At 47.3% G+C, this 19,186-nt stretch overlaps 1 protein-coding gene across 13 annotated transcripts in view; it reads right to left on the reverse strand.

Moving 5' to 3' along the window:
* PKNOX2 (PBX/knotted 1 homeobox 2) overlaps positions 1-19,186 on the reverse strand; it is a 310,043-nt gene that overhangs the window by 191,920 nt on the left and 98,937 nt on the right. Inside the window, exon 1 of one of the 13 annotated variants that reach the window (XM_038535747.1) lies at positions 17,891-18,177. The exons of the other annotated variants lie outside the window; for them this stretch is intronic. The gene's annotated coding sequence lies outside the window, so the exon portion shown is untranslated. Of the gene's footprint in view, positions 1-17,890; positions 18,178-19,186 lie in introns of those variants that run through there. 13 annotated transcript variants of the gene reach the window in all.

The following is a 19,186-nucleotide window of genomic DNA, read 5'->3' on the forward strand; positions in this document are numbered from 1 at the left end:
GAAGGTTACTTAACTTCTCTGTGCCTCAGTTTTCCATCAGTAAAATCAGGCGAGTAAGGGTTCTGCCTCTGAGGTTTGAGTGAGGATTGAATGATTTTGTAAACTGCAAAGTACTTAGAATACAAATTCAGCACTCACTGAATGTTAGCTAATATTACTATTTTGTTATTATTTTCATTATTATTTATTATGTTATTATTTTCATTACTAGGAGGCTGTCAGGTAGAAGATACGAAAAGAAATCAGACTGATGCCTTCATTTGTCCCTCTCTGAAATTACCCATCTTTCTCCCACATAGTGGTCCTCCAAATATTTGAAGAAACTACAAAGAGGAGGAGGAGAAAGGAGCTGTGTTACTCTAGACAGCAGGATCAGGAGTAATTGCTACATGTTAGAGGAAGTCAACTTTCAATTCCATAGAAGAAAGAAGTCTCTAGCAATGAGAACCATCCCCAAACAGGCTTCCTGTAGGTAGTGAGCTCCCCAACACTGGAAGGAGAACCTGCACTGGGTGAGAAGCTGCTGCACGGCCTGGTCTCCCAGACATGGCTTCACCTATCTACGAAATGTTAAAAAAATAAATGAGGAGATCGACAGGGTTGACATACTGATATACTGATAAAAGATTAATATTGTCTTTGTTCACCATCATTTCATAAAGTAATTCGACCCCCAAAAGTAAGGAGAGCCACAAAGGACCATTCGTTAAATTGAATAAATAGAGCATCATGGAAAGCATTCCCTCTTTCCTTCTCTTTCTGTCTCTCTTTGCTCCTCTCCCTCTCTCTCTCATTCACACACACCGTGTGTGTACATATACGTGAACATGAAACCTCCCCACACCATCCTTATTTTTCACTCATTACCACGTACCCGTGGAAAAGTCTACGTAACCTGTCGCTGACCCACTGATGTGCCATGTATTTTCGGGTCTTCCAAAGCCAATAGCTGGCGGTCCTGGCAGGCAAACAATCATGTCAAAAGTCTTCAAACAAGCAGCCATGCAATCATGGAATCAGAATTGAAACTTAGGTCTGACTTATTCACCATGAAAATAAAATGGAACTATGAAATTGACCACTCACATTTATAAATATGAGGACATTTGTGAAATGGTAGGTGAGGGAGGAGTTGTTGAATGCTTATGATTATCTGGGAACGAGGTAGGGAGAGGGATTTAACAAAGCTTCTCATAGGAGGTAGCACATGCCCCAGGAGAGCTGAGCGGCACCCATGCAACATGCCTAGTTAAGTTGTAAGGATGGAGAGAGGTGAGCTTGAGGCTTAGCAAGGCCATGAGTCTAATAGAAAGAACACCCCTAACAGAGAGGTGTCAATCAGATATGGTTCACGTGCTTCTCACTCTGTCATTAATGTATGATCTTGGACAAGGAACTTTACCCCCCCCACCCCATGCCTCAGTTTCCCCATAGGCAAAATGATAGGGCTAGACTACTAGATAATCCTTAAAGCAAAATTCCATCTGACATCTATATACCTCGGAGGTTGCCCAGACTAACCCACCAGGGAGAGTTCTAAGTCTTGTGCTAAGGTAGCTCAGTATATCACCCTGGTTAAGAGTAAAGATGTGGGAGTCAGAGAGTTCTGGGTTCAAACCTGGGAGCATCATTTACCTAACCTTAATCTCTACAAACCTCAATTTTCTCATCTTTAAAAGAAGGGTGATAGTAGCATCTTTTTTTTTTTTTTTTAAAGATTGTGTTTGTTTATTCATGAGAGAGACACACAGAGAGCGGCAGAGACACAGGCAGAGAGAGAAGCAGGCTACATGCAGAGAGCCTGATGTGGGACCCAATCCCGGGACTCCAGGATCACGCCCTGGGCCGAAAGCAGACACCAAATCACTGAGCCACCCAGGGATCCCCGACAGTAGCATCTTTGAATGAGATGAGGCATCTAGAGCATTTTGTGTAATGCTTAGAACATATTAATGATAATAATAAATGAGGGCTACCGTGGTTCTTAAATATTAAAAGTTAAAAATTGGTAGCAACTGAGCAGAAAAGGAGAAAGAGAGGCAAAGCAAGAAGGTTGAGAACTTCTGCATTCATCCCACTGCCCATAAAAGCTTCTCTATCCTTGCCCTAGGGATGAGGACAAATTATGGAAACCCATTCTTCGACACCAAGAGTCTCTCTGGATGCTCCTCTTCTCTGAAAACCCCTCCACGGGCAGATGAACAAAACTTCCAGGGAAAACAAAATGTGAATATATCTTTCCAGAAGGAAACTCCTGCAGGACCACCCATCCGTCCAGACGGCATGCCCTGTGTGTCCCTACCTTATTGCTGAGCCTCCTCTCTGTTCCACTGCGCTCCCTCGTCACCTGCCAACAGCTTGCAGTTGCTTACATTTGTTGAATGAGGTTGGCAGTTACAGCATTGTAGGCCCTGACCACCAGGCTCTAAATTACACAATAACTAGGTAATTGAAGACTGATAAAATTGCCTGGCACTAAATACTTGACTCTGAGATGCATCCCACCCCAGCACTGAGGGTAGTGCACAGCCGTTCCTGAACCTGGTAAGAACGGATGCTAATTCCACACCTGTCTTCAGCTCCCCATCTCCTAGTCCTGGCTGCCCAAGTACGTTCCTCAGGCCCTGCCCAGGCCCAGGTCTCTGATCTTGGGCCTGTAGCTGTGAGAACAGGCATGCATTTAAAACCTTCCAGGCAATGTTGGCACTGGTGGGCTAATCCTCATACCTTTCCTATGTGCCAGAAGGAACTGGAGGCACTAGTGATCTGTCTACATCAGGTGAGTGAGGTGTGCACTCCCAGGGCCTCAGGGCCCTCTGCAGAGGACCCGCTCCCAGGGCAACCTCCTGGACCTGTGGATACCCTCTGAGGTGTGAACACACCATTACCCAAGACTTGCCGATTCTCTGTCAGGAATATCATGGCTCTTCTTCACTTGGCATCATCATTGACCTGCCTCTCTCTTCCTCCCAGTCCTAATTGGTCTCCTGGCCTCTAGCCTCACCCCATTTTTGCCCATCTACCACTTCCCCATAGCCTGGGATCTTTCTGGAACACAGATGTGATAAGGTCCACTCCTCCTTAAAACCCTTCAATGACTCCTCGTTGTCTGACAGAGGTTGCCAACTGGCAGCCCCTATGCTGACTCTTGCCTGTCTGGCATTTTTATAAATTCTGCCAATGTCTAAAAAGCGAGAGATTTTGCATTTTAACAATCCATATTTCTAACTTTCCTCCAAAGACTGGAAGACCTAACGAAGCCAGTCCTGCATTTCCACATGGCAGTCACTGGAGGATGCAGTCACCCCCTTTTAATCACGCACCGGTCCTCCTGTTTACCCCCGAGAGAAGGCAAGCGTCACCCCGGAAGTCTCTCCCGTCAAGGGCCAGACACCTGGAGGCAGACTTACTCTGCCTGCTGAAGAGTTTCGGGTTCAAGGTGACAGCATGGGGGTGGGTGGCTCATTATGTTCTCAGCTGTACTGTGCCAGCTGGAGGGTGGAGGATGGGATCCAGGGAAACACCAGTACCACCAAGCAGGCCTGCCTCGTGTCCTTCCCTCTCACCTGGGCAACTCCACTCCTAGCCTCGAGACAGCCTGCAAAGGTCTTAGGGCAGCTTTTCTGGAATGCCAGTGGCTACAGGGCAGGTGCTGAAGAAGCCCCACCCTGCTTTATTCCTGAGGCCCCACCCCTGGGCCCAGCCTCTCCCCACCCCAACTCAGGGGCGGCTGTACCCCCTCCCTTTATTTCCATCCCACTGTTCCTATCAAAGCCCTAACAGCACATATTTTGTTAATTGTACAAACCTAATGGGGGAATGCATTGGCAAAAAAGGGTAATGGCCATCAGACCAGCAATAAAACAAAATTAATGGCCCATAGGAAGAAATCATGTCCACTTAATCCCGGCTCTGAAACTCTAATAGAATAATGGAATACCAACGGAGGGTTTTTTCTCTCTATGCAGATTGCTTACACCATGTTAATCACTTGCAAAGCAGGCCACATACCACTCTGGCTCACATGACCCTCCAGGGAAAGTAGCAGACCAGAAACATTTAGTGCAAGGCTCATTACTGACATGCACCACCGCAGCAACACCTTCCCCCCTCCCTCCTTCCCCCAGGTGACTCTGGGACAGCCAGTATGGGGTGTCATTGAGAGCCACGAGGTGTGGCGGGCCGGAAAGCAAGACACATAATACCTAATAATAGCAAACATTTATTGAGTGCTTACTATGTGCCAGACCCTGAGCTAGCTAAGCACTTCCTATACACTATATTACTGTGTCTCATTTTCATCCTCTGGAGCTGCACAGTCCAGCAAGGTAGCCGCTGACCACATGCGGCTTTTTACATTCAAATCCTAATTAATTAAAATTAAAGAAAATTTAAAATTCAGGCTTCAGCTTCACCAGCCGCATTTCAAGTGCTCGATATGTGTCTAGTGGCTATTGTCCTGGAAGGTTCAGACAGACTACATCTCCATCATCACAGAAGGTTGTATTAGACAGTGCTGCTCTAGAATACTGAGGCCAATTTATCTTGCTCATTTAACAGATTCGGAAGCTAAGGTGCAGAGAGGTGAGGCGAGCTGCCCGAGGTCACACAGCTGGAATACAGCTGCGCCAAGTTTGAACCCAGGTCCATTTCAGCCTGGCCCTAGAATCCTCAGCCCATCCACTAAGAACCAGGCAGGACTTCTGTGGGTAGTTAGCAGTAGAAAGGCTCTTCTGTCCTGTCTTGAGCACCCACCCACTCCCTGCCACCCCAAAGAGGAGACAGACCCCAGTGCTCCACTTGGGAGCCAGCTCTGTGGCTGTCCCAAACTGTAAAGGTCATCTGGAGAGAGGGAGGGCTTTATAGGTCATCCAGCCCAACGTCCTTCCATTTATGAATGAAGAAATCAATGCACAGAAAAGTGAAGGGGCTTGTCCAAGGTCAAACAGTTGGGCAATGACAGAATTAGAACTACAATCCAGTTTTATTGACTGCTAGTCCTCACTGGCCAAGGAAGAGGACAGAGCAATGCCCAGGGCCACATATGGCCAGAGGTGAGAGAAGGAGGAGGTGGGTGTCTCCTGCCTTCCTGGAGAGTCCTGGGCCAGCTCAGAGGAGGCTGGGATGAGCCTGAGGGTTCTGGGCTCTGAGGGAAGAGGGGTGGGGATAGTCAGTCAGGCCTAGAAAGTGCAGTGGTTAAAAGCATGACATTGGGTTGCTACTACCTTTTGAGAAAATAGTACACAGTGTCTATTACCATTAAAAATACACAGAGACTTTGGCCAGGCAGCTCTAATTTGAGAATGTGTCCTATAGGGAAAAAGTAGCAGTGCACAAGGATAATCTGGAGCATCTATCATAGGGGAAAAGTGAAAAACAACCTAGATGTCTACCAATAGGGGACTGGTTGCATAACTTGTGGTACAACCATACTGTAAATAAATGAAGCCATTAAAAGAATGTGTTAGATCTACATCTTGTGCCATGCAAGCTGGCCATAATGTTCAAAATAAGAAAAGTAAGTAGCAGAGGATGTGTGTGGAGTGGTTCTATTTTTACAAAAACAGAGAAGACTCTAGAATGAGTTGATCCCTTTGCATGTGTTTGTGTGAGCATGAGGCAGAGTGAAAGGGGTGATCCAGTGTTCACACTGGAGCTGATGGGGCACCAGGTACAGCCAGACGAAGGCATCATTTTTAGTGTATCTTTGCCTTGTTTCTGCTTGCCATGAGCACCACCACTTTTGTAATTTTTGAAAAGAAATAAGGATGAGAAAAATAATTGACAAAGGAAAAAAAAAGAAGTCAGACTCTAAACCTGCCTTACTCACTAGCTTTATGGCCTAGCATCAACCCATCTTGGTTTCCTTGTCTGGAGACCGATGATAATAGTCTCATGTCATGAGGTGCTGGGGAGACTGGAAGGAAAATGAAATTAAAGCTACTCAAGTCGCATGGGCCTTTTTATCAAGGTTGAGGGAAAAATCTGCCCAGTACAGGGAAGTACTTCCTGGGTCAACTCTCCAGGGCAGTCCCAGAGCCACAGCCACAGATCCCATTACTAATGTCTCAGAGCCTCTGTATTTGCCATATAACCATTTTTATGTGTTCCTCTGCCTACTAGACTGGAAGAAGTTCACAGGTAGGAATAGTCCCTTGCTGATTTATTCATTCTTTTGATCATTCGTTCGAGTTAATAATAACTTAATAATTAGGGCACCTGGGTGGCTCAGTCGCTTAAGTGTCAGCTCAGTTTTGGCTTGGGTCATGATCTCAGGTTTGTGAGATTGAGCCCTCCCCGCTCAGCAAAGAGTCTTCTTGAGACTCTCCTTCTCCCTCTGCCCCTACCTACGCCTCTCTAAAATAAATCTTTAAAAAATAATAACTTAATAATTATGTCTTAGGCACATGTACCAGGCACTGTGCCTGACATCAACTATATAACAATGAACAAAACAGAAAAGTCCCTGTTTTCACAGAGCTCACATTCTAATGGAGGAAACAAGCAAACTGTACATACAAACATATATATGTATATATTTATATATCGATGTGTATATATATGTGTGTGTATATATATATACAATCAAGTGGTGACAAGTACCAAGAAGAAAAATGTAGCCTGGTAAGGGAGCAGAAGTGACCGGGAGGTGTTTTAGAGAGAAAGGACAGGAAAGAACCTCTGGAGCTCTCTGAGAAAGCACCCGTTGAGGCATGTGCCACAGACCCGGTGAGGTCAGTAGTTGTTTAAAAGATGTTAGTTTAAGAATAAAATAAAAATAGACTTGTAGGAGAGTGAAGAATAATTAAGGCACCCTGAAAACATGCCTCCAGTTCTGAAGATATGCCCAAAAGAACTAAAAGCAGGGGCTCAGAGATGTTTGCACACCCACATTCATAGCAGCATTATTCCCAAGAGCCAAAAGGCGGAAGGCCACCAAAATGTCCACGGACAGATGAATGGATGAACAAAGCATGGTAAATATATATAAGGAAATATTGAACCTTAAAAGGGAAGGAAGTTCTGACACATGGTATGTACAGTGTGGATAAACCTGGAGAAGACTGTGCTAAATGAAATAATCCAGACACCAAAGGACAAAACCAGTATGCCACTCCCATGAGGGACCTGGAGAAGTCAAATTTGTAGACATGGAAGGTTGAACGGCAGTTGCTAGGAGCTGGGAGGGAAGAAAGATGGGGGTTATGGTTGAACAGATGCAGAGTTGTGGTTTTGCAAGATAAAAAGGGTTCTGGGGAATAGATGGTGGTGATGGTTGCACAGCACTGTGAAAGTACTTCATGTCACTGAACTGTTCACTTAAAAGTGGTTTAGATGGTCAATTTTATGTTATATGTATTTTTCCCCAATTTTTAAAAGTATATACTACCAGTAACTTCTCCCAATTTCTTTTTTCTTTTTTTTCCTTCTCCCATTTTCTATAGAAGAAAAGAGCTTAGGATGTCGAAGAGCGGAAGAGGAGCCTCTGACAGCCAGGGTGAGGGTAAGGGAGCCCAGGGCAGACAGAGAGAGCAAGGGACCTCACGTCTCTGAAGACCACTGGGGAGAACACAGAGTAGGGGCCTGCCAGGCAGAAAGGGACAGGGGCTCCCAGGCCAGGCTGCTGCCAGGGAAGACAACTTTCCCGTGGAAACATCTGAGCTGGGGTGATTCCAGGGTGCTGATACTGGACAGATGAGATACAATTTAGGGTAAAAAAGAAAAGAAAAAAAAATTTTTAAATTTGTTTTAAACTCGTTGGAGGTAGGAGACAACTGATAATGAGCAGGCCACTCTCTAGTTTGAAATGAAAGACAGAAAAAAAAAATTTTTTTTTTTAAATGAAAGACAGTCACATGCATCCACTGCAGGAAATCTAAAAGGAAAAGGGAAGAGGAAGCTGAGAAGAAGATGAGGGGATCTGGGCCCTTCACCTGATGCAGCAGTGAGCAGCGTGGTGTGTTGGGAAGTGTTTTTACTCAGGACCCAGGAGACAGTTCTGTCTTCACGGCTTTGACCTTATGTGGCCTTTGACCTTCTCTGGGCCTCAGTTTCTTCTTCTGTTGAACAGAGTGGCCGGATCTTAAGGTTTTAGGGGTTCACAAACTCCTCCACATTTTATCCAGAATAGTGTTTGTGTATACATTATTCTGTGGAGAGATTTATACGTTTTATACATTATACAAGATTTTAAAGCTGTCCCTGTCCCCAGAGAGGTTAAGAATTGGTGAGGGAGTTATTCACTAGGCTCACATTAAGTTAGAAAGGTCTAAGATTCCAAGAAATCTTGAGCTAGACACCAATAAATCTTTGGGCCTCAAATAAATCAAGATGTTTATTCCTGCTTTGCCTGCAGCACAGAGATATTGTAAAAACAAAGTGAAATAATTATATACTTTGAAAAGTTAAAATTATTTCTCTGGTGTCAGTACATATGATGATCGCTATTGTTGGTGTTTCATGGAAAGCAAGTTGTTCTACAGCAGGCATACAGGCAGCCTGATAGAGGGATGTGATGTGCTACAGCTGACTGCCCTTGGGTAGAAATGAAGAGGTCCTCAATTTCCCTTGTGGAGAGGGGTCTGGGCCGGAGAGAAGAGTGAATACAGCCTACCCAGGAGGTGCAGCCTAGGGCAGAGTGAAATGCAATTCTTTGTGCCAACAAGCTTTTATTTTGCATCTGCCTTTAGTTGGGAGGAAAATTTCAATTGTGTGCCTGAGAAAAGTGACAAGATTGAGATATGTCAAGGAAAAATAGCACATGCAGGGGACAGTATCTGGCCACCAGAGAGCAAGACCCAGGCTGGAAAACTACAGAATGATCAAGCCAGCATCACCAGGGCAGAGGGACCTCAGCCACAACGGGTAGTGCCTATCCTGGAGGAGGTGGCTCCAAGGAGCAGGGGGGAGAGCTGCTTGTCAGAACCATGCACCGTGAGACCTGGCTAGAACCTTTGGCGATCATGCGTTCCAACCCCTGATTTCATGTCTGCAGAAACGGGTTGAGAGAAGGAGTGAACCCAAGGAAGGCCAAGACTGGAAGCCAGCCAGTGGCTCCCTTCGTTCAATTTATAAAATGTGTTTTGAGGTTACCAGATCCTTTCCTAGGTTGGAGGTCAATAATGAACAACAAATCCAGCTCCCTGGCCTCAGGGAGTCCAGAGTCTAGAGGAAGAAACAGACACCAGTTGCTTGGGAGGTTAAGTGTCATCCAGCATGTATGTAGGGACCACAGAGGAGGGTCTCCCCACTTAAAGCAGGCACATCCAGATAACAACGAGGTGGAGGGTCAGCCCCTTCCCCTCAGACCAGTGCTGGAGGTACACTAAGGTCCAAGCCAAGCTAGCAAGCACCTACGTCTTGGAGAAGGGGTATCCACCATGGCAGCCATCAAAGGGAGACTCTGAGCATCCAGGCCCCATGGGGAGAGAGCCACTCACTCTAGCAGGCCAGCCACAGGCCCTGGCGAGCAGGCCTCTCCAAATAGCACTTCCATTCATTACTTCCTAACTCGCCTCGGGGGGCTGGTCCTGAATATTGTTTCATAAATAACTTAACAGGGCTCCAGCTTGTTTAACTGAGGTTAGGCAGATGTGCACAGCACAGGCTGATTATGAGGGAATTTGGCTGTGCTGAATGGTTCTGGGATGCTGATTCTCTGCGGAGGGGTGGCTCAGTGGAGAAGGCAACCACTCGGCTGGTGTCCCCACCTGGATCCCCAGATCACAGCGGGATGCTGAAAGAGCATTTGTTTCCAATTGTTCTTAGCCACTAATTTGGCTCCAGGGTATAACACCAATCTGAGAACAAACGGAGTAGGAAAACTGTGCCTTTCCAGAAGGAGGCTCGGTATCACCAGAAATAGGGGAGGGCCGGGGAGGTTTCCTGAGTTCACCGCACTTGCCAGAGGCCTCCTGAGCCGGGCTGGCCGCTTCCCGCTCCAGCCCGGAGTCACCCGGCTGCACTGCCATCTGCTGAGCCTCACCTGCTCATTGCTCCTCCAAGGTGCCTCCAGCAGAGGACAGATTACTCTGATGGCAGGTAGATAAAAATGGGATCCCTTGCTAGCAGTAACTACCCAGAACAATCTCTCTCCTGAGCAGCTGACTGTCTCCACCTGGCACCTGCCAGGGAAAGAGCTGATGGGTGGTAGAGGCTGCCAGAGGCCGGCAGAGGCAACTCCCCCCACGCGTGGAGGGGACTTGCTCAGAGGGCCCTCTGTTGGGCTGCAGAAAGGTAGGCCGGGCCGCCCCTCAAGAGAAGACACAAAAGCAGCCCTGTTCCTGGCAGAGTAAAGAGCTAGCACCCTCCAGGGGCAAAGGGGAAGGCAAAGCTGGGGAGCAAGGCCGCGGCAGATGCTTTCTCAAGACTCCTGAGCAAAATCCCCAGTAAACAAGAGGCCCCTCTCATAGTTAAATTGCCTTCTGGTGGCTTAAAATAACTGAATCAGAGAACTTTGCCTGTGACCCTCTTGAAAGCAAACTGGTAGATAAAATGCTCTTAGCAAGCCTACCGCTCTATTCACAGCCCCCCAGCCCACCCCCAGCAGACAGGCCATCGTTTGTATGACAAAAACGCCTCCCTAACCAGCACGTGAGTAAGCCAGTCAGTAACCTCATAAACCCAACATAGTATAAAAATGCTGGAAAGAAAACACTTTTTAAAAAATCTCTGAGCAGTCAAAGTACATGTCACAAAATCTTCCCACTAAAGTTTATGAACCTTATTCTGTAAGGGAAACTCCCAGACCGTTACTTAGAGCTGCTTCAGACTGATTTTTTGTACATGCTTCTAACAGGACCGGTTTTCTGGTATCTCGGGCCTTGGCTGATAAAAGCCATGAAAGAGGAGGCTCACGCCGGGGAACGGAGGGTCCGGTGGCCTCGTGAATCAGCGCGTCAGGTTCAGTCAAATCGGGATTGTTTACTTAGGAAAAAAGGAGAGGACGTTCACTGCTGATGTTTAAAACATCCTTGGAGGATTTTAAGAAGTAAGCCTTTTAGCGATCTGGAAAATCCCCAGTGAGGCTCCTTCGTGATGCTTCCAAGCTTCCGGTAAGTTGTGTTGGAGCTTGTGCAGGAGCTGCCTGTGTTCATTCCTGGTTGGCTCACTCAAGTGCTCAACAGGCACTGACTCAGTGGATGCTGGGGCAAAAACGCAAGACAAGGCAGGGACACTGCCTGGTGCAACACATACACACGCACCCATGCACACACACGCATGTCAAGAGCACCTATTACACATTAGGTGCTCCATAGATGCACTTTGTCCGGATGTTAGAAAAGCCAGTCGGATTGCCCTGGGCCCCCATCCCTAGCTGCACACAGGAGAATCTTGGCGGGGAGTCAATGAAAAATTTCATTGTACCCAAACTTTGAGCTGCTCCACCAAGAGAAACACAAGGACAACCCAGAATCAGGCCTGAAACAGTGTGGACCAGACTCTCCAGTCCATCTCAGAGCTGTCGCGCCTCTGCTGGCCCGGCTTCCCCAGTGACAAAATGAACAGTTGGGAGCAACGGAGTCTGAAATGCTTCCAGCTCTGGCGTCAACAGGACCCTGGTTTTACTTAAGGATGGACCCACCCTGCCAGCCTGATTTCTCTTCTTCTCACCAAAGCCATGGAAGGCGGGATTTAAGTCTCTGCCCCAACGCAGCCCAAGGAGACAGCAAGTGACTCTGCATCCTCTCCCAGCCCCTCAGCTGGCCCTGTCATCATTTTGGGGACAGAAAGTCTTTATGAGACTCATAAGGGATGGTGGGGGAGGGGTTAGGATTTTGGCAATCTGTCCCGAAAAATTCGGGTTAATAATTTATATGTGCATTTAAAAAAAAAAAAAGCCTTCTGAAACAAATTGCATACAAATTGTGTGACATTTGAAGGAAATTTGCCAATGTTGCTCAGTGAAGCGTAATAAATATATGCAGCCCATAATAATAAGTTACTTAAACTCAGGGCACTAAATGATTTATTAATTGTCTTCTAATCCTTTCCAGCTCCAACTAAAACCAAGAGTGTGGCCATATTTCACATACCAGTTCATAATGCCTCCAACAGCAAACAGCACGGCTGCCATTAGCTATTCGGTCCATTTTTCATTCTGGGCCCCAACTCTGCAGATGGGTTTGCAGCAGGGCCCACAGCTAAGGGGGGACTGCTCCTGTCAGCACATGGATAAATGTACCCCAAACACATCCCATCCCACTGCACTTCTCACATGAACGTCGCGCAAAACATGTTCATTTTGCCTTGAGCTCCTCTCCTCTGGGTTCCCCTTCCTCTGGGTTCCACCTCTCCCACTGCCCTTGGCACCATGGCACCCCTGGGTAGACATCAATCCTAGGAGAACAGGCCATTGTCTCCTGGGATGGCCCAGCACCAGAGCCCCCAGAGTCCTCCCCAGCAGCAGATGGTGAGTCACAGAGAATTAGAACGGAGATGGGAAATGGAACAAAGACCTGCCCTTTCTCTAGGACACACTGACCCAGTGGGAAATGTGGGATTTCTGTTGCCATGCCCACTTATTGGGTCTCCTCCCTAGTGCTCCAGACATAAGCCTCTTCCCCCTGGAAGACTTCATGCTCAGAATGCTGCCCAGAGCTGCCTACAGATCCAACCCTGCTTGGGAGTCATACCCAGGGTCTGGTTGGAGGGAACACTAGCAAACCAGAAGTTTAGAGCCAGAAATATCGCCTGTGGATGGATGAAGAAATAGGGCAAGATAGGGTCCCAGGAATTGAGTGACTGAGTTCAGAAGTGAATGATTCTCCAGGCTGCCTTGCTTCCTGGACCAGCATGCTTCTCTGCAGTCTTCCCATCTCAGAATGATGCCATCTTTCACCAGTGACCTACATCTGGGAGTCCCCTTGGATTCTGTTTCCGCTTCCTGTCTCACTCCCACGCGCAACAGGGGGATTCTGCTTGGGATTCTTTCTCTCCCTCTGTCTCTCCCTCTGCTTGTGTGTGTGTGTGTGTATGTGTGTGCACACTCTCTCTCCCAAAACAAAAACACCCCAACATTTCTCAAATCTATCCTTTTCTATCTCCACTACCACTGCATGATTCAGAACCCAGGGATGCAAATCAGCAACTCTTCCCAGATGTTTTGTGGGATTTGCACAGCGCACCTGGTTTTCCTTTGTTTTGTTTTTAAAAAGGTAATATGTGGGGTGCTTGGGTGGCTCAGTCGTTTAAGCTCCTAACTCGATTTCAGCTCAGGTCATGATCTCGAGGTCATAGGATTGAGTCCCTCATTGGGCTCCATGCTCAGTGCAGAGTCTGCTTGAGATTCTCTCCCTCTGCCCCTCCCCCCACTCACACACACTCTCTCCCTCCCTCTTTAAATAAATAAAATCTTAAAAAAATAGGTAATACATAACATGGTTCAAAAATTTAAAAAGTATATGAAATGTCTCTCTCCCATTCCCATCCCCCACTTACCCAAGAAAACACAAATACAGATTCTTATTATCCCCCTTTTATGTGCACTTTTCTACACTTTGGTAGATTTTTTTTCTCTTTATGCTTAATATATTTTTGGAGATCTTTCCATGTAAGAACAAAGGTAGTCTTCATTCCTTTTTACTTTTATTTTATTTATTTATTTATTTATTTATTTATTTATTTATTTATTTATTTTTTAAAGAAAGCTCTACTTCAATCATGGGGCTTGAACTCCTGACTCCAAGATCAAGAGTTATATGTTCTAACAACTGCGCCAGCCAGCCACCCCCCCTTCCTTTTTGTAAGTGTGTAGTATTCCATTGTCAGAATATTCCATAATTTAACTAACCTCAAAACGATGGATATTTGGGTTTTTTCCAATCTTTTGTCATTACAAATAATGTTGCAGGGATCCCTGGGTGGCGCAGCGGTTTGGCGCCTGCCTTTGGCCCAGGGCGCGATCCTGGAGACCCGGGATCAAATCCCACGTCGGGCTCCCGGTGCATGGAGCCTGCTTCTCCCTCTGCCTGTGTCTCTGTGCCTCTCTCTCTCTCTGTGACTATCATAAATAAATAAAAATTTAAAAAAAAAAAAAACAAATAATGTTGCAAAGAATAAATGTTCATGAATGTTATTTCACAAATGTCTAAGTGTATCTTCAGGATCAATTCTCCAATATGAAATTGCTGGGTCAAAAGGCATACGATCAATAATTTTGATAGATATTGCCAAATTTCCCTCTAAAGGGTTGTACTGATTTACACATTAAGATAGCCTGTTTCCCCAGAATTTTGCCAATACAGCGTGATAACAAAAGTTTTAGATTTTTGTCCATTTAAAAGATGAATGAATAATGCTATCTCAGGACAGTTTTAATTTGCATTCCTTTTTACATGTAAGATTGGACATCCTTTGTTAAGAGCCATTTGTATTTTCCTTTCTGTGAATAGTCTGTTCAAATTCTTTGCCAGTTTTTTTCTATTGAGTTGTATTTTGTTGTTAATTTTTAGGAACTCTTTGTATATTAGGGAGAATAGGCCTGTGACATGAGTTGCAACTTTTCTCCCAGTTTGTCATTTGTATCTTGACTTCATTTATATTTGGCCTGTGCTTTTTAAAATTTTTAACTTGAATTCCAACAGGCCTGGAGCATTCACAATCCCATCGGCCACAGCCTCCATTACTCCCTACAGTTGTACAAATGACTTACTTTACAATTTTTAATTGCCTACACATTGGGGTGATGCATGGAACTGCTACCACCATTGTATGATCCAGAGGAAAGCTAGTCTGAAAATAGAGCTGATATCCGGAGGATGACAGAGAAAGAATCTGAGTGCTTGTTGATGTCATTAAGACACTGAATTTTTCCATCCCTACAGTACTCCTGGTTCTAGGCTTCATTATATGTAAGAAAAAAAAAAATCTCTTACTGTTTAAGCCACTTTGGGTTGGATTTGCTGCTACTGGCAGCCAAAGGCATTCTAACTGAAACATATCTTGAATGTGCTTGTGAAAATCTGGTCCCTTCCAATCCATTCCCACTAGTGCTGAGGCCAAGTTCAAGAACCTAAGTCTGGCAAACACCACTCCCCCATTTTAATACATTCCATAGCTCTCCCCATCACCTGCAAAATATAATCCAAGGGTCTTCACACTCAACCTGTCCCTGCCCACCCCTCCCCACTTTGCTCTTACTGTCTCCTGCTTCCAGATTGTTGCACAGCCTGTCCCAGCTCCCTGGAGGGTCCTTTCCCTCCTTCTCCTGTCTAGCTCCCAGGACAGTCCATTCCACCATCACCTCCTCCAAGCAGATTTCAGACCAAGTCCCCACCCCTACCCATGTCACTGCCATGCACCATCTGGTACTTTCCTCTATGGTTGCACTAACCTCATTGTCTATACATCTTTTTACATGCCTGAGCCCCCACCCTGCTCACTTTTTTTAGAGTTCCTTGAAGGCAGGGGCAATTCCTTGCCCCAAACCTAGCTTGAAGCCCTGTGTGAGGTAGGTGTGCCACCAGTATTTGCAAACTGAATGGAGCTCCCCACATTCATCTCGATGTGTTCCCACAGATGCCCCCTCAGACCTCTCCCAGCCCGAGTCCTCAGAACCAATGCCTTACTACCCACATCCATGCCACTTCACAGAGAAGCTCGAAGAAATGTCCCAGCCAAATGGGCCTGTTCTAAGAAGGGAAGCAGATGACCTATTAAATCACCAGATTCAAGAGTGCCATTTGCCAGAGCACGGGATCCATGCCAGTGTCCCCAATGCTGTAGCAAATCGCCTACTACAACAGAAAGCCAGGGTGAGGAGCTGGGTTCCCAGCCACTTAACCAGCTGTGTGAACTCAGAGAAATGACTTAAGCCCTCTGTGCCTCATTCCTCTTATTTGGGTAAAAAGGATAAGCAGGCTGTTGTGATGAGCGTAATTGTCAGTAAATGACAGTCATGTTATTTCCTCCCTTAGAGCTGAATCAGCCCCAGATAAATGAGGCAAAGTCCACATAGAGCACACCCCAAACACTTCCCCACGGCCAGCCTCCTTTCTAGGTCAAACACCAATATGGTGACCATGCCACAGAAATATACTATGGAAACAACAGGAAAAGGAGAGGGCTGGCACGCCCTGAGCACTTCCTGTGCACCAGCCTGTGCTACATGGTGCACACCTGTCACTGTGCACCTGCATCATGGCAATACCGCATGGCAGTGTTTCCAGTCCTCTTCTGGAGAGGAGCAGAGTGGGGCTTTCAGAGGATAAACATGCCCAGTGGGTCCATGTCATGAACCCAGTTACATGGGAGAGTTAGGGTCTCAGCTCAGCTCTGTCTGGCTCTCACCCTTGAGTTCTTTGTCCTGCCTCCCGTTACACCCAGACTATATGGAATGAAGCTGGCCTGACACATCCAGGACTTGTGTTCCTGCTGAAAAAATTGGAGGAGATGACCAGGGAGGAGAGGATTGAAGGAGGTCTGGGGCTGCGAGAAAGGGGGGTGAAAATGGGAGAGGGAAGAGAGAAGCTCCTGTGTGTCGTGCATGTGTGTAACTGTGTGTGACTGTGTTACGGCTCTTGTGTGTGCATGTGTAGATGACTGTGTGACTGTGGGTGTATGACATGTGCATGGCCCTGCATGCTCATGTGTGTGCATGCATGTACGTGGGCACCTCTGTGTGTGTGTTGACGAGGGGAGGGGGACAGCTTGCACACACTGGCCTCCCACCTACTTCCATACACATTCACACGCTGGCCTCATCGAGCCCAAACATGCCCCATGTGAACTCCACATGTGGTCAGCAGTGGGAGACTTCACCTATTAGCCATTGCAGGCAGTTCCAACCAGCCATGTGACATCAGCATTACCGGGGCTGTTATTAGCCTATGACTGGCCTGGCAAGCCTGCCCAAGGGACAGCAGAGGGGAGAAGGGAGGGAGGAGGTACCTTCACCAATTCAATCAGGCTTCCCTGGACAGACTTTCCCAAATCCGGACACATCACGGCCCCTCTAGTCAAAGAGAAAACTCCAGGGAGGCACTTCGGCTTATGTGTCTCTCAGTTTCCAGAGACGTTCAGAACACAGGGGGAGACACACACATCTTCCCAAACTAGCAGTCAACAACAGGCCCGGGGCTCTGGCTGAGGAAGGAGGGAGGAAGGGGCCTGCAGGAGAGGAAGCAGGCTTGGCTCCCAGCCAAGCTTCAGGACCCTCAGCACCCACCCAGATTCACCCTCCACCAGGACGGCTCTGGGTTTCTCTCCCGTCCTCTCTCTTGTTCCATCTGGTGTCATCTACGGTTCAGAGGGACAGGGCCCACCGTGGGGTCACAGCAGCCTGTCCGGAATGCGCAGAACCGAAACCACAGCTCAGCTCCCAGTCCCTGCCTAATCCCCCTGGCTACCTGCCACTCCAAAGTCCTCTGAGCTCTGCCAAATGACAGCCACCATAAAGGATTTTCTCCCTAAGCAGGACAAAAGAAAACTCTTAAGGAGTCATAAATAAATAAATAAATAAATAAATAAATAAATAAATAAATAAGTAAATCTTATGGGGCTTGGACCCAACAGAAATTCCTTTCTCTTTCCCTGGACTCTAGAGAGGAAAAAACTGAATCCTTATACTTACTTAACATAAAAACATCTCAGTAGCTGGGGAAGCCCTCATTCCCTGCATTCCCTAAAACTTGTGACACCCCCCACCCCCAATGTCTCTGAACATAGTTAACCAATTGAAGTTAGTGGCAAAGGCTAACCAGAAAGCCCCTGCTTTAACCATTCCCTTGCTTCTTTTCAAAACAAGATGCAGAAACCAAATAACTGAGTATGGTACATGACTGCCTCGGCCTGGAGAGAGAGAAGAAGAAACACACACACACACACACACACACACACACACACACACACACACACGATCACACGATGCATATTATAATGATTATCCGACCTTCCTGTGTCCTGTGGTGACTTCAAAGATCCTTTCACCTCCATCCTCTGGTTTTCATGACTACAAGGCACTGGAAACAGAAGTTTACATCCTGCTTTTCTAGCTGAAAGACCCCAGGCAAGTTATGTCCATTTTACAGGTGAGGCAAGTGAGGCCGAGAGGGATTCACAGTCTGTGTGAGTCACGGGACCGTATCACACACGGTGATGTGTCCACCAAGGGCCTAACCCATGGTCCACAGCTCTCTGCGCTGCCCTCTAGCTTTTCTTTTACTCATTCTAGTCTTGATTAGAAAACCAATTATTACTGCACTCACTCCCAAGCCCCGTCCTCCTGGTGGGAGAAAAACAGGGCCCTAGTAGCAAGCTGATCTTTTGGAGAGTCTGAGAGCCTCCCAACTGCTCCGGAAGACACGCGGCCTTCCCCTTCCAGGACTTAGCAACGCTGCCAAAACAAGAGGAGAAAGCTTCCAACAAAAGTTTGTTTTCATGGAGATTTTATTTCCTTCGCTGAGGCTCTCCCACCACAGATTTCTCTTTGTTGGAACTTGCATTCAGAAGTCACCAGATACACGGCCCCTGACCCTTTGAGCCCTCCGGGGATCTCACGCCTTTATCTCCCCTCCCAGGCCCGCAGGCTGCCGGCTTCCCCACCCCCCTCTCAAAGGGCCCTTTGAGCCACTCCGGAGAGAGAGGGGCCCTTGGGGTGGGCAGAGGCTTCACTGGGAGGGACGGGGCCCTGCGCGCACGTGTCTCTGAGTATTGGCAAGGGGATAAGGATGCGTAACCACATCCCTGGATCCCTCGGGCAGAGCCTGCCTTCCACGGTGGTGAGGCTGTTAAGTGGGGCTCAGACAGCAGGATGCGGTCTCCCAGGCCGTCCCCAGGCCTTGGCTCAGCTAGCACGGGGGCAGGGCCAGCCCAGGCACAACTCGGAAGGGGATAAAATTTGTCTTAGATGGACAAGCCTTTCCTTTTTGCCTTCCCAGGTCCACAATTCAGAGATTTTGCTCTGGCCGGATCTCTTAGCCGGGGAGAAAGGAGCTCACAACATTAATCCGTGTATGCTTCACGGGCAACTCTCCCCAGTGTGTGCATTCGGGAGGGCGAGGGAGAGCAGAAGAGAATCCCAAGAGTCAATGCTTAGCTCTGAGGGATAAATTGCTAAGGGCAGAATTACAGGTTCAAGAGGTGGGGGTGGGGGTGGGGTGGCGGCGAGGCCCCTGATAGCGGTCCACCTGTCCTCAAAGCCTCCCTTCAGGAGGTGGGTCCTGACATGTGCTGTCAGGGGCACAGA

Source organism: Canis lupus, chromosome 5, assembly GCF_011100685.1.
Source record: "Canis lupus familiaris isolate Mischka breed German Shepherd chromosome 5, alternate assembly UU_Cfam_GSD_1.0, whole genome shotgun sequence".
Lineage (NCBI taxonomy): Eukaryota > Metazoa > Chordata > Mammalia > Carnivora > Canidae > Canis > Canis lupus.